Source organism: Chiloscyllium plagiosum, unplaced genomic scaffold, assembly GCF_037043375.1.
Source record: "Chiloscyllium plagiosum isolate Xiang-an unplaced genomic scaffold, Cpla_swu_hap1 HiC_scaffold_41, whole genome shotgun sequence".
NCBI lineage: Eukaryota > Metazoa > Chordata > Chondrichthyes > Orectolobiformes > Hemiscylliidae > Chiloscyllium > Chiloscyllium plagiosum.
The window spans coordinates 20,613,936-20,624,616 of record NW_028270179.1 but is presented as its reverse complement, the minus strand read 5'-3'; positions in this window follow the sequence as shown (position 1 = coordinate 20,624,616).

The following is a 10,681-nucleotide window of genomic DNA, read 5'->3' as shown; positions in this document are numbered from 1 at the left end:
GGAAATCTCTTGCTGGAAAAGTCATTCAATCATTGCAAACACACGTGTCGAAGAGGAGTCAGCTAAAGACTGGATCTTATTGTACGTATGTCTATCTTTACCTTTCTTCCAAATTGAGAAAGTAATCAAGAGACACGGAGTAAGAAATGATCAGTATGGAATGATTTGGATACATTGCATGTGGTGGACAGATTAACATGAGGAAGATAAAAATACATACAGTTTGAAAGGCATGAGGGATATGGTGATCAGAGATGTGCACTGAAACTTTAAGATGATTTAACTACGGTTTTCTGCTGAAAACTACACCCGAAATCCGTGGAATTCACGTCAAGTCGAATAGCATCAATTGAGGGAGTAAAGAAAACACTAATCATTCCAGTGTAGAATTCTTTACTGAGGCATTTTTCAGGCGTTATTTCAGATCTCCAGCGTCCACCATAAGTTACTTTATGATTAATGTCTTGGACAGATTAAAAATGCAAACGTTCCATGTCAACCACCTTCAAAAGCAATGTCAATCCCACCGTCCAAGGTCTTCCATTCTCGTGTATTGGGAGCGTGCTCGTTATGTTCGTTTGAAAGATGACCTGTTTTGAATCATTGACCAGAGCTGACATAGTTGAATATATATTGAATGCGTCGGCAATGGACAGATGGAAAGTAGAGATGAGTAATAAATTCTGGCTCAACCAATAAGCACACTTTTTCTTTATAATAGCGATTACAAAATACTGTTTGCAAAATTAGAGCAGTGGTGTGACTCGTATCTTGTATACTTTGATCAACTTAATTTTGCACACTATTCTCTTTGAATTATCGGCCAACATTCTCCTTGACTGGTCTATTACCCGATGAGCTGAAAAATGTGTTGCTGGAAAAGCACAGCAGGTCAGGCAGCATCAACGGATGTCAATCTTGAAGAAGGGATTATGCCCGAAACGTCGATTCTCCTGCTTCTTTCATGCTGCCTGAACTGCTGTGCTTTTCCAGCATCACATTTTTCAGCTCAGATTTCTAGCATCTCACTTTCTCCTATTATGCGATGAACTTGAATTCTTGAACTTGAACATGACATAGAATTTTATTTTAAGGTGTGGTTATGGGACGTGTGCTTTTATGGTTGGCCAGCATTCATTGCCGACCCCTACAACTCCTTCAGAACTCGGTGATTAGCATACTTTTTAAAAGGCTGCAGGCCATTGTTGACCCACAATGATATCAAGGAGGGATTTTGTCCCAGTGACAGTGACGCAACAACTGTATAATTCCAAATATATTGGCTGGGGTTCTTCTGAATGATTCAGCCGTTGTAGCATTGGATCAGAACCGGAACAACGAACCAGTCAGTTCAGGGAGTCGGGACAAATTTGAGACCGAGATAGGCATCAGTGAGAGTAAGAATAGGCAGAGTGACGTCGCTTTGCTCAGAGGAGACAGAGGCGCAGATATGTAGTGACTTACTGAAAACGTTTGGAGAAAACAGGGTATTTGTGATTTGTGATGTTAACCTTTCTGTTACTGATTGGGACTCACTTAGATCCAGGGGACCAGATGGACAGCAAATTATTGGATGTGTCCAGGAGGATTGCTTTTGAGACAGTACATTGACAATCTAACTAGAGACGCGGCCATACTAGACTTGAGATTATGAAATGTGTCAGAACAGTAGATCAGTGCTAAGTAGAAGAGCACTTTGGACTTAGTGACTATAAATCCATAAGATTTAGAGGAGTCATTGACAAGAACAAGAGCGGCCGTCTGATTAGAGTGCTTAATTTACAAAGGACCAATTGCATTTAATTAGAGAAGAACTGGTGAATGTGGATTTGACGGTTATTTGAGGGCCAATCTGTATCTGGAAATTGTGAGGCTTTTATAGACCAGTTGATTAAACTACAAAACATTAAAATAATTTGAATGTTAAGCCTGACAAGAATCGGGAATTGTGCGTAACAAGGCGAATTGTAAGCTTAGTTAAATAGGGGAAAAAGAAAAGTAGAATATACATTGACAGGTACAAACTGACGAAGCACTTTGGGTGGATAGAGAAAATTAGTAAGGAGGTTAAATGGGGAATTAAGAATCCTAAAAGCGACCACGAAATGTATTTAGCAAACAGGGTCAAGGAGAATCCTAGGACTTTTCATGCACAGATGAGAAGAAACTGTGTCGCAAGGAATTAATAGGCACACTCGAGGATAAAGGGCGTGCAGTTGAATTTATGCATGGACCATTATGAAAACGTTGCATCAGTATTCGCCAATGGAGATGTGCGAGGGAAGAACATCCAGCAAGATGGGTAGGAGACTGGAACACACTGTCACATGAGGTAATGAAAGCAACCAGGTTGACGATATTTCAGAACCGTTTGGATCAGTACGTGAATGGGGAGAGAATAGAGGGATACCGACTGAAGAAGGGCAGATGGCTTGTGTTTTATTTTCATTAGGGCATAATGTTCGGCGAAGGTTTGGAGGGCTGAGGGCCTGTTCCTTTGATAGACTTCTTTTTGTTTGTTCCAAATCAGGATATGAGTGGCTTGGAGGAGACCTTGCAGGTGATAGCTTCCCCATGAATCTGCTACCCTTTGTCGTGTAAGGCAAATTGGTCATGGGTTTTGACAGTCAGTTCTGAGAGAAATTAGCTGCATTTTGTCAAGACATCCGATATAAAGAACACACTGCTACTCCTGGGCATGGGCGTTGGAGCGATTGGATAGATGGGAATATAATGCCATTCATGCACTGCTTTATCCTGGATGGTTCACAACTTCTTAAGTGTTGTTACAGCTGCACTCATCCAGACAAGCGAGCAGTAGTCCCTCACACTCATGACCTGTACCTTTTAGATTATGCCGAGGCTTTGGGGAGTTAAGACCTGAGTTATTCGCCACAGTATTCCTAGTCGCTGACCTCTTCCTGTCGCTAATGTGTTTACGTGTTGAGTCCAGTCGAGTTCCTTATCAAACATAAAGCCCAAGATGTTCATAGTGGGGATTCATTGATTGTAACAACATTGAATGTGTCGGGTCAATTGTTCGATTGTCTCTTATTGGTAGGGGTCATAACTTGGCATGTGCTCGACGTGGATACGACTTGCAACTTGTCTGTTGAGGGTGTGGTGCTGGAAACGACAGCAAACCAGGCAGCATCCGAGAAGCAAGAAAATCGATGTTTTAGGCAAAAGCCCTTCCTGAGGTAGGGATTTAGTCTGAAACGTTGATTTTCCTGCTCCTCGAATGCTGTCTGGCCGGTTGTGCCTTTCCCGAAACAAACTCTGGCCCCTTATCGCCAGAACCTGCAGTCTTCTATTTGCCTTGACACTTGTCAACCTAGCCATGACATCGCACAAATATTGTTGCAGTTTAAAATGGATTGCTTCCGTACCGAGGTAGATTGAAATGATGAGGAACATTGGGCAGTCATCAGCAACATCCGTAACCATGACGTTATGATAGAGTAGCTGACGACAATTTAGCCTTGGTCACTATCCTGAGGAACACATATAGAAATGTTCGGGTTCTGAGATTACGGACCTCCAACAACCTTGACATTTGGCCTATCTTATGATTATCACCCTAAAGAATTGAGAGTTTGCACCTTGATATCCATTGAGTCCAGTTTTGCGACCTTCATGTCAAGAGCTGTACTCCCCCTTAGCTCTGAAATTCAGTTATTTTGCCGATGTTTGAAACAAGTCTTTAATGTGGTGAGTTTCTGAATGATCTACCCCAATCCAAACCAGCCTTTTCTTCCGTGTCACTGAGTCTCATTTCTGAACGGTCTCCCAAACAGTAATGTGAGTCCATGGCGAGCACAAGGACTGCAGCTGTTCAAGAAGGCATTCAAAACCACCTTGTTAAGATGGAAACTAAAGTTGGGCAATAAATGCTGGATAGCCAGTGATGCCCACGTGACATGAGGGAATTAAAAAAGATGCATGTCTGTGAATTCTCCGTCCATTAAAACTGTTTTCTGATCGATTTTTTTATAATGCTTGAACAGGTTTTTATTAGAAAAGCAAACAGGCACACACATACACAGACATACACACACACACATACATACACACACACAGACACAGAGTTATTCACGCACGTTCAAAAGCTGCGGTTGAATGCGAGTTGCACACAGTTGTTTTCTCCTGCGGTACAATTCCTTTATCTCTTCCCAGTGTTTCTCGGATGGCTGCACATTCAAGGTCCCCATCTCTACCATCGGTCACGTTTGGTCCAATGAATTCTTGGGACCCGAGAATTGCTCCAACCGACTGTAATCTCCTCCCATTTGTTTGCCACATTGCAGCCCACTCTGGACGGTTCGATCCTGTCTCAGATCGACATGCCCAGAAAATGGTTTGGAACTGTCAGGTTTGATGGTTCGGATTCTCACGGGATTAATGTGTTAATGAACTTTTTATGTTGGTCAGTGAGGGCACGGAATAGCTACATGAATCACAGATATCAATATAAACGTCTGGCCATTTTGTGGTCGTCCTGGTATGTCTGGAGATCTCTGTGCAGAGCAACCTTTGCTCAATTTCCTGCTTCTGAACCTGCCATGTTTGTTCCAACCTAACCCACCGCCATTCAGCAAATCATGCTGGATTGCCCATGTGTCTGTGTAGGATTACATCAGAACTGACTCTCCAACAGTGTGGTGCTCCACCAGATCTGGCTTTCCAGTAGTGAGTGCTGACCTCAGTGCAGCCCATCCGAGAGACTGACTTGTGCTCCCACATTACTGATACTTTGACATGTCTGTGCTCAGTGCAGCTCAGAGTGGCTTGTCAATCCCCATGACTCCCCGTTTTATTCAAGTTACACTGACACTCCGATGGTCCAAGACTGAATGCCCTGAACCACTGAAGTGTTCCCCAACTGGGAGGGAACAGGAGGGTTTCGTGGTCCAGGGTATTCAGCCTCGGAACTTCGGGTGACCATCCTCCAAAGTGGACTTCGGGTGAGGCAGCAGAGAAAAGTGGCTGAGCAGAGGCTGATAGCTAAGTTCGGTATCCATAGGGAGGGCCTCAACCGGGACCTTGGGTTCATGTCACATTACAGGTGATCAGCATTGCACTACACACACACACACACACACACACACACATACACAGATATTCCTACACACACACACACACTCTTGTATACACACGGACACAGCGACACACAGACGCGCACACAGACATCCCACACACACACACCGTTATGGACACACACACTCCCACACTCACACATGCACCCCCTCACAGACTTAAGACACTGCATTCACTACACACACTTTCTCACACTCACAACCCCCACCCCAGACATACACACACACACACACAGATAGACAAAGACTTACATGCACACATGTATTTTGTGAGGTGAATTTGTACTTGCAGAGTTACATTGTACTTTGCTCAAACACTGCATGTATTCATGTAGAACTATGAGCTCAAAAACTGCATGAATTTATGTAAAACGCTATTATCTCACTTTTTAAGATTAGAATCAATGCAAACATCATGGCATAGACAGAGAACACAGGGGACTAACAACTTCTACATATTGTCCAGCTGTCACCATTGTTAACAGGTAACCCGGGAATGCAACTTAATAAAAAAAGGTTTTGTGATTTACACATGAAAGAAGTCAAACTATCATTGTATTCTAACAGATGAAAGGCTTAACAGACAATCAATTTTTCAATGTACAATTTCAGTTACATCACACTGTAAATTATTTGCTATCAATTCTGTGTTACGATCGAGGCCTCCAGTATCACCTGATGAAGGAGCGTTCCTCCGAATGCTAGTGTGCTTCCAATTAAACCTGTTGGACTATAACCTGGTGTTTTGTGATTTTTAACTTTGTACACCCCAGTCCAACACCGGCATCTCCAAATCATGAATATAATTATATATCTTCTCAAATAAGTGATCAAAACTCTCCGCAATATTCCGACGGCAGAGTCACTGATGCCTTCTACAGGTTGCAGAAACACTCACTTCTTTTATAGCAGATTCATTTAAGAATAAATTGCAAATACCAATTTACTCCTTCCTTATAGGTGCTATCAATCCTTGAACAAGTGTTAGATCCAGAGCTAAGTTGCTAAATTCTGTGCTGGAACAATTCTTCTATCTTTTGGATTCAATCGTCCGATTTCTGATAGAAGGAATAACAGTTGGAAGATCAAAAAGGCTGATTTCAAAGTAAGGAGATGACCCAGATAATCACAAGGAAGAGTGGATGGATGATGTCGGGAGTAGGCAGTGATTAGTGTGCAGGTGACTGACAAAAGTGTTCACCAGTGGAAGAATATTAAAGAATAAAATGCGAAAAACACAATGATCCAACAGTGAAACACTGGTTTCAATTTATTAGAGCGAATGAATTTCTAACGAAATAAATGAATTTTGGACATATTTCACGGCTGATACATCTTTCTGTTATGTCGGAATTAAGGGATTCAATGGACTTCTCATATACCTGCGAATAATGCAGTGGGAGTAAAATAATACTGGTGTTCGATTTCTGTAAATAAGAAAAGTAAGAAGCAATAGACTGGAAAAGCATCAGGAAATCGAGTGTGAAGTTTCATGCCTTCGACGTTCTCCACTGAGTATCTCACATCTCCGGGCTGAAGTCAGTCCTCAAGCTTTCTCTTTTATAAGTTCAAAACGTATTCTGTCAGTAATAATGACATATTAATAAAAGCGTTTGTCTGCATCTTGTGCGGACCAAGTTGGCAGCTCATTAAGCAAGGAAAGCAGCAAGGAAACGTATGTTTCACTCAGTCTTATTGATTTAACTCATGAAGGGAGACGCAGACGGAATACGACTGAGAAAGAGAGACAGAGAGAGAGAGATACAGAGAGAAATGACTGAAGGAGGGAACATGACATTTGCGTCTGTCTGTTCAGAAACAAACAGACACCAAACGATACTGTTCAGTTTCCATCCATGCATCACTTTCTTTTACCGATATACATAGAACATAGAACAGAACAGTACAATACAGTACAGACTCTTCGATCCTCGATAATGTGCCGAGATTTTATCCTCTTGAAGATAAAATTAATCAACATTCCAAATCTTTTACTATCCCATGCACCTATCCAAGAGTAACTTAAGTATCTGACTCTACTACCAACGTTGGAAGGGCATTCCATACACTCACCACTTCCTGTGTTAATAACCTCACTCTGACATCTTCCTCCATATCTTCCCCCAATCTCGTTAAAATTGTGTCTCCATGTGATAGCCTGGGGAAAGGTCTCTGGATCGCCACTCTATCTATGCCTCTCACATACACACCCCGACACTCATAGCCACACACGTACATACACATACTCTCTCACTGACACACACACCCGCAACACAGACACACACCCACATGAACACACACGTATAAAACTTTGTGCAGTGAATTTGTGCTTGCATAATTGCATTTTATTTTGCTCAAAAACTACATGAATGATGCAAGATTCAGGTTTTTTTTAAGGAAAAAGAATCAGGCTGAATATTGGGACATAGAAAGACAGACTTGAATCTCACACCTCCAATGCATTTTGTAAGCTGACATCGCAACTGTCATTAAAGTTCACTTGAGAAAGTAACTTTAAAATAAAAGTTCTTAGATTTACATATGAAAGAACTGAAACCAACACGGTTTTTCCAAACGTTGAGAGACTTAACTAACAAAGAAGGAAATGTTTTAATATATCATGTCAGTTGCATTACATTTAAACTTTTTGCTGTAAATTTTGCATCTTACGATCTTATACTCAACAACCACCTGATGAAGCAGCAGTGCTCTGAGAGCTAGCCCTTCCACATAAATATAATGGAATATTGTATGATGTATAGATTTGTACATCCCAGTCGAAACCTGCCAGCTCCAAATTATGCGTCTCGTTATCTTTATCCAACCACTTCTCCCCCTTCTTCTATGCGAAAAGTGCTATCTCCCTCAACCTTTATTCAAAAGATAATCCCTCCAATACACGCAGCATTCTGATAAATCTACAGTGCACCCTCTCTAATGCTTCCATATTTTTCGAACCACTGAACACAAGCATCCAAGTGTGGTCCAAACATGGTTTTATACAGCTGCAGCATAATCCTGTGGTTCTTACTCTAATTCCACTGCGAACTGAAGCCAACACAACATACATTTTCTGACTAACCCTTTAAACTTGGGTGGCAACTTTGAGGGATCTACGTGTGTGAATCCCAAGATCACTCTGTTCCTCCACAATGACAAGAATGCCTTTACCTTTGTTATCTGCAGTATAATTTCAACTTTCACAATGAATCACTTTGTGCTTTTTCAAGTTACACTCTGACTGCTACCTGTCAGCTCCGTTCTACATCCTGTCAATGTCCCGTTACAACCGACAACAGCACTCCACATGTTCAGAACTGCAGTAACCTTTGTCTCATCGGCATACTTGTCTAACTACCCTTCCACTTCTACATGCGAGTTATTGAAAAAAATCACATAGAGCAAAGTGCCCAGAACAGACCCCTGTGGAAAACCACTGGCCACCGAGATACAGGCTGAATACTTCCCATTTACGACCATTGTCGTCTTCTATGGGCCAGCCAAATCAGTACCCAGGCAGCCAAACTTACCTGTGGTGGGTCTAGGTGGGGTGCTTTTCAATCGGTCGATGTGGACACGATGGCCGAATCACCGACTTACACACTGTAGGGATTTTGTCATTCTAGATATGCTTCCATTGTTCATTGACAGATCCCGTTACATAACACAAGAGATAGCATTAGAACTCCAAATCTCTGTGAATACCCGAAACACAATGCATTCCTTCTGCCAACGTCTTCATGGAGGAGCTTTAGGCCCTGGAAGCAGTTCATTACAGGGCACAAGCACAAACCCCTAACATCACGTCTTAATTTCTGAAGGGTGATGAGACCCATTCAACTCTTCATCTCTGGAATCTGAATCGTGAAAGGGTGATAGAATTAAGGAGTTCTGAGAATCAACAGCGACGGTCAGGGGAGATAAACAGAAACAATGTGACAATTTGAATTAAATGTCAAAAATGTGCTGGGACGAATTACCAGAATTCCCTGCCGAAGGATATTGAAATCCAACCTGCAGCACCCAGAGTGCAACAATTCAAGAAGGCAGCTTCCTACCACTTTCACTAGAGGGCAATTAAGCACAGGTAATAAGTGTTCATTCCAGTAAGCAATGTCCAAATTATTTAAGAATTCTGACAGGGTAATTCAGGAGCGTTAATAGAAAGCACTTCGACACACAGAGAATAGAGGCGGTTAGGAAATCTCATCTTCAAATGGCGGCTGATGTTTATTCAATTGTTACATTTAAATCTGAGATAGATACATTTTTTTGAGCAAGGCATATGGTCTCAAGACAGTCATGTGGAGATATCCCACAGATCACACATGGTCTTCCGAGCAGCTGAGCAGATTCGAAGATCTAAACGGCTTCATCGTGTTACTGATTTCCTATAAATAATTTATTTCGATCTTCTTTCGTTTTCTCATGTCTCAGGTTGGTAACTTTGTTCGGTACATCATGTAAACCTTAAGGAGATAGTTTTGAACTTCCGTTCCAGTCACTCCCTGCCTCAGTTAGTGATGTAACTTTTAACAGAATTCAATCTGGTGCCAGTTATCATTATGTCTGTGATGAAAAGCAGGGTACTCTTTGAAACCAGAAAATGAACATCGGTGTTTCAGTTATGTCATTCTCCCTCTCACCACCACAGTGATGATGTTGGCGATACTGCTTTTGCTGCTTGGAAAGCTGGTGTTGGTGGACGTCCAGAAAAATTGCAAGTCTCCCAGTTAATCTTCCTAGCAGAGAATTGCACAACTTCTTGTGGGCAAACGAGGCAAGCACTCTTTTGAACGTTGGCCACTATGCTCTTTGCTTTCTTCGAAGACTACAGAAAACGGAAATAATGAAGTATTGATCTGAATGACCACACATGATTGACCATGTGTGTTCATTCAGATCAATACTTCATTAGTTCTGTTTTCTATAGTCTTGGAAGAAACAAGAAATTCACACAGAAAGACGCCGATCATAAATCCCAGTCTGTCCACAAATTGTACGCTTGCATTCTTTTTTATTGGACATATTGATCGCCAAGCAGATGTGCAATTGATATGCGACAACTCAGTGAAAGTGGGATGTTGTGGGTCAAGTTTCAAATTCTACCTGCTCCAAAGTTGTGTAATAACATCTCTATAGCAGATGGATTCGCATACAATTCAACAGATTTTTAAAAATATATGCATGGCTTTGCCGGACTTTAATTTCAGATGGATTGGATTATAAAATGCAAGAGGTTTCACTCAAGGTAAACAAGACTGGAGTCTGCATAATTGGAATATTGTGAACAGTTTCGGGCACCGTCCCTGAAGAAACGTAGACCACAGAAAGTTCATTGAGCTGATGCCAGTTATGGACAGACTGTCTTGGCAGGAGAGGTTCAAGTCGGGTGGAAACCCATTGGAGTTTCGAAGAATAAGAGGTGAGATTATTGAACAAGAAACGACTGTTGAACGCCTTTCCAGTTTAACTGATGTGAGGTCTATTGATCGAATGTGAGAGTGTAGAACGAGAGGACCTCATCTCAGAATGAAGTGTTAGCAATTTAAAACATTCTTGGGGAGAAGTTTCTTCTATCGGAT